Source organism: Barbus barbus (assembly GCF_936440315.1).
Source record: "Barbus barbus genome assembly, chromosome: 29".
In the NCBI taxonomy this organism is placed as follows: Eukaryota; Metazoa; Chordata; class Actinopteri; order Cypriniformes; family Cyprinidae; genus Barbus; species Barbus barbus.
The window spans coordinates 2,705,159-2,711,027 of NC_136757.1; positions in this window are offsets into that span (position 1 = coordinate 2,705,159).

The window sequence follows — 5,869 nt, forward strand, 5'->3', positions numbered from 1 at the left end:
ACCCTCAATACCACGACAGAGGTGCCCTTGAGCAAGACACCGAACCCCCAACTGCTCCCCGGGCGCTGCAGCATAAATGTCGAAAATCGAAATCGAAAATAAAATAAGTGGTATCGCCCATCACTAGTGGCTGGCAACCAACGTAAATAGGTGCATTGCCGCCACCTTCTGCTCCGAAGTGTGGAATAGAGTTTTATATTCTATTTATCAATCCCGTCTCTCTAATAAAATCATAGAAGGCTTTATTATTTACTTCACTTGACCATTTTATTAAAACTTTAAAATGTATATCCTGAATTCCATTTTTCCCTAATCCTTGTTCATACTTCCTACATTCAATAAATACATGAGGTATTGTTTCTATAACATTACAGTATTCACATAATCCATTTGGATGTTTCCCTGCTATTTAAATTTGACTGCCCTAATAATATTCTGTTAAAGATGACCACTTTCCTTGACTTTCCTATACATTTTATATTTTGATTTACTTTATTTATTGAACTATAAAAGAATCTACCCTTTTCCCTATTGTTCCACTTAATTTGCTATTCTTTATTCACTTTATTCCAGATTAAAACCTTAATCTCTGATTTACTTGTGTCTCTATTGTTTCTCTCTGTAATGCTTGCATTGCTAATTTATCCACTTCTTCATGTCCCCTTATTCCTATATGTGCTGGGACCCATATAAAACTGACTGATGTATCATTTAGAACAATTATTGAATGTATTTGTAGCATACCAAAGAGAATATCTTGGTGACTTGATTTAAAAGATCTCAAACTCTTTAAGACTGTAACTGAGTCAGAGCAAATTAAAACATTCCCAGGTTTATGTTCCTCTACCCACTGCAATGCCAACAGCATTCCTATCATTTCTACAGTATAAACTGACAAATGATTAGAAGTTCGCTTTACTCCACTGATCCCCTGGTAACCACTGTTTTGGACTAAAAAAGCAGCCCCAGTTATTTGACGATCTTTTGATCCATCTGTATACACTTGTATATGCCGGGGGTATTGAGTTCTCGTATATATTGAAAATATAGAAGTCAAGTTAGCTTCTCTTTCTGTTTTTTTAACCTCTAACAGATGCAAATCTATTTGAGACATTACATACACCCATGGTTCATATTCCTGAATAACAACTTCAGGAATTGGGCTCATCTTGATGTTATTTACTTGTATTTTTTTCTGCATATATTTTACTACTCCACCCAAAGCTTGTTCTACACCTTTCATTCTGTTCACTATTAATATTTACATTTTTTTAAATACATATTTAATTGAGTTTAAGAGATTGCATTCGTAAAAAAAAATTTGCATAGGTATCATGGAATGTAATTGCAACAATATAACATTTTTAACAAATAAAGTGGTTATAATGTGAATATAGATTTTATTTAACATGGATTGGCTCCTGTCTACCGTTCTGCTGAGAGGTTTGCGATTGTAGCTCCGTGTAGCTTCGCTTTCTGCTGAATTTTACTTTCACTCTCTGTTGTTTAAAGTGATAAAATATAACTTAATTCCCTCCATATTTCTGATATTATCTATCAAACTAATCTGACTAATTTGATTGTTTGCTTTTAATCTAAAACCGCAAATGCAACGCGTGTGCCATGCATTAGCATTCGTTAGCCGGTTAGCTTGTGATTCGCGTTTCCACTCGCGTTTCTATTCGCGACTATTATTGTTTTCTTTTTTCTCGCTCCTTTTCATCTCTCTCTCGCTCCGTTTGAACTCACAAGTTCATCAAACAACAGTGGTAAGTAAATCATTCCTCTATCACGGTGAGTAATGGCTTCTCCTTCTCTTGTTATTTGCACTTCATGTCACATGTATAGTTTATCTCTCTTTGTCAGCTGCGAGGGATTCACATGTGATAAATGCAGGGATATAGTTAGGCTGACAGAGTAGATTTTAGAACTAGAGACACGCATCCAAACTTTAGTTGAGGATAGTAAGAAAGTGAGGGCTGTAGATACTGCTTTGGATGCGACTAGCCCAGGGAGTCCTGTACATTGTTCGGTTCCGGTTTCAGCGCCTCGGCAGCAGGGCATCTGGGTGACTGTGAGGCGGCATAGTCATGGGTTAAAACACCGCTCTTCCGTTCCCGATCAAACCATCAAACAGGTTCTCCCCACTCAGTGATGCACCCACTGAGAAACCTGATGAAAGTGCTCTGGTTATTGGCGATTCTATTGTACGGAACGTGAAAATAGAGACACCAGCCACCATAGTCTATTGTTTACCGGGAGCCAGAGCGCCTGACATCTTGGCAAATTTAAAAGTGCTGACTAATGCTAAACGTAAATTCAGTAAGATTATTCACGTCGGCGCTAATGATGTTCGACTTCGCCAGTCGGAGATCACTAAAAATAATGTTAAAGAGGTGTGTGAACTTGCAAGTACGATGTCAGACACTGTAATATGCTCTGATCTGCTCCCTGCTTACCGGGGTGATGAGATTCATAGCAGACTGCTGTCACTCAATGGCTGGATGTCTAAGTGGTGCCCGCAGAATAACATAGGTTTCATAGACAATTGGGCGAGTTTTTGGGGCAGACCTGTCCTGTTGAAAAGAGATGGTCTTCATCCCTCTTGGGGTGGTGCCGCTCTTCTCTCTAGAAATATGGCACATAGTCTTAGAGTTTGTACTTGACTAACTGGGGCCCAGGTCAGGAAGCAGACAGACTGGCTAAACCAACCGTCTGCTAGCCGCCTCACGTCACAGAAGTCAGTTAATTCTCAGCACATAGAGACTCCTTCACCCAGATATCACACTATAGAGACTGTGTCTGTTCCCCGAACTATAAAATACAGAAAACATCCAAACCAAAGTAAGAGAAACAATCCACTTGATGTTCAACAAATAAAAAATGCTTACAATACAGAGAAACAATTTATAAAACTTGGCTTACTGAATATCAGGTCCCTTTCTACAAAAGCACTTTTTGTAAATTATTTGATCAATGATAATAATCTAGATTTGCTCTGTTTGACAGAAACATGGCTAAAACCAGATGAGTACATTACTTTAAATGAGTCCACCCCCCCAAGATTACAGCTATAAAAATGAGCCACGTCCAAAAGGTAAAGGGGGAGGTGTTGCTACAATTTATAGCAATATTCTCAGTATTTCTCAGAGGACAGGTTTTAAGCATAACTCGTTTGAAGTTATGGTGCTGCGTATAACATTATCTAGAGAAACACGTGTTAGTGATAAATCCCCAGTGATGTTTGTACTGGCTACTGTATACAGGCCACCAGGGCACCATACAGACTTTATTAAAGAATTTGCTGATTTTCTATCTGAGGTAGTACTGGCTGCAGATAAAGTCTTAATTGTTGGTGATTTTAATATCCATGTCGATAATGAAAAAGATGCATTAGGATCAGCATTCATAGACATTCTGAACTCTATTGTGGTTAGACAACACGTTTCAGGACCTACTCATTGTCGAAATCATACTCTAGATTTAATACTGTCATATGGAATTGATGTTAGTGGTGTTGAAATTCTGCAGCAAAGCAATGATGTCTCAGATCATTATCTAGTCTTGTGTAAACTCCATATAGCTAAAACTGTAAATTCTACTCCTTGTTACAAGTATGGTAGAACCATCACCTCTAACAGACTGCTTTGTAAGTAATCTTCCTGATTTATCTCAATTCCTCAGCATATCCAACAGCGCAGAAAAACTTGATGTAACAGAAACTATGGACTCTCTCTTTTCTAGCACTTTAGATACAGGCGGGAAAATACCCTATCCTACAGAAAAGCATTACAAACTGCTAGATCTGATTACTTTTCATCTCTTCTAGAAGAAAACAAACATAACCCCCGGTATTTATTCAATATAGTGGCTAAATTAACGAAAAATAAAGCATCAACAGGTGTTGGCATTCCCCAAGAGCACAGTAGTAATGACTTTATGAACTATTTTACTTCCAAGATCGATACTATCAGAGATAAAATTGTAACCATGCAGCCGTCAGCTACAATATTGCATCAGATAGTGCACTATAGATCCCCTGAGGAACAATTCCACTCATTCTCTTCTATAGGAGAGGAAGAATTGTATAAATTTGTTAAATCATCTTAACCAACAACATGTATGTTAGACCCTATTCCATCTAATCTACTAAAAGAGCTGCTTCCAGAAGTCATAGATCCTATTTTGGCTATTATTAATTCATCATTGTCATTAGGATATGTCCCCAAAACCTTCAAACTGGCTGTTATTAAACCTCTCATTAAAAAAACACAACTTGACCCCAAAGATCTAGTTAATTACAGATCGATCTCAAATCTCCCTTTTCTGTCAAAGATACTAGAAAAGGTAGTATCCTCACAATTATATTCCTTCTTGGAGAAAAATGGTATCTGTGAGGAAGTCCAGTCAGGATTTAGACCGTATCATAGTACTGAGACTGCTCTCATTAGAGTTACAAATGACCTGCTTCTATCATCTGATCATGGTTGTATCTCTGCACCAGACAGTCAGCTCCTTAACCTCCTGTCTGTAAGCAGATTCGTCACCGTCCTGGATGAGGCCGATCAGTGTGGTGTCGTCTGCAAACTTCAGGAGCTTGACAGAGGGGTCTTTAGATGTGCAGTCGTTGGTGTAGAGGGAGAAGAGCAGTGGGGAGAGAACGCAGCCCTGAGGAGCTCCAGTGCTGATGGTTCGAGTGCTGGATGTGAATTTACCAAGCTTTACTAATTGCTGTCTGTCTGTCAGGAAGCTGTTGATCTACTGGCAGACGGAGGTGGGGACGGAGAGCTGAGTTAGTTTATTTTGAAGGGTTTCCGTGATAATGGTGTTAAAAGTGGAGCTGAAGTCCACAGCTCCGCTTTTGGTATAGCCTAACCTTATGACAGATAAAATATGTTACTAAATAAAGTCTTTAAGTCTTTAATGCTGGTGTTATTGCTGCTAACTTTATGAAATGATCCGAGGCGCTGACGCCCTTCAGATGCGGAAAAACTCCGCCTTTGTTCATAACCACTCCTCTAGTCCTAGCCGGCCCGCTTTGTCCCAAGGTTTTCGTCGGGCCAAAAACCCGGGCCATTGGCCCTAAGGAAGCACCGATGAGGCATGATCAATCCCTGGAGGTGACAGTGGAAACGCGACTGGCCCTGGCACGCACTAGCATGCCCACTTTTGGCCCAACAGTGGAAACGCGGCTAATGAGGGGAAGTGGATGCTGTTCAGGAGACAGTGCGGGTTTAAAGGTGACTTTGAAGTCACCACAAATCCGAATGGACCCATCCTTTTTAAGCACAGGTACAATAGGTATAGCACAATCACTGTTACTCACTGGTACGATTACTCCACTGGTTACCAACTCTTCCAGGGCTGTCTCAACCTTCGATTTGATTGCATATGGCACAGAACAAGTGTGCAACACTTGGGCTTACTACCAGGCTTGATGTCAAGTTTGGCTGTAATATCTTTCATTGTACCCAGTCCATCCTTGAATACCTCAGCATGTTTTTCCAGAACACCGAGCTCAGTGTCCATTGACCAGGGGTAGTGCCCTTTTACCACATAAAGAGGCAGCATTGCTAACTGACCATTCAATTCCACCTCCACATCCATGACACCTCTTATAGCCACCGGCTCCCCCGTATATGTTTTCAACACTATATTGGTGGGCTTTAAGCAGACATGTCTGAGTGTTTTGCGGTACACAGCATCTGACACAATAGTCAAGTCAATATTATTTGTATAGCTCTTTTAACAATTCAAACTGTGTCAAAGCAACTTTATATCAGCTTGATATAAAGCTGGGTGGCTTTATATCAGCTTTACAGTATTTAGACGGGGAAATAGTTTGTCGAAATATTGTCATTCTCCTCTG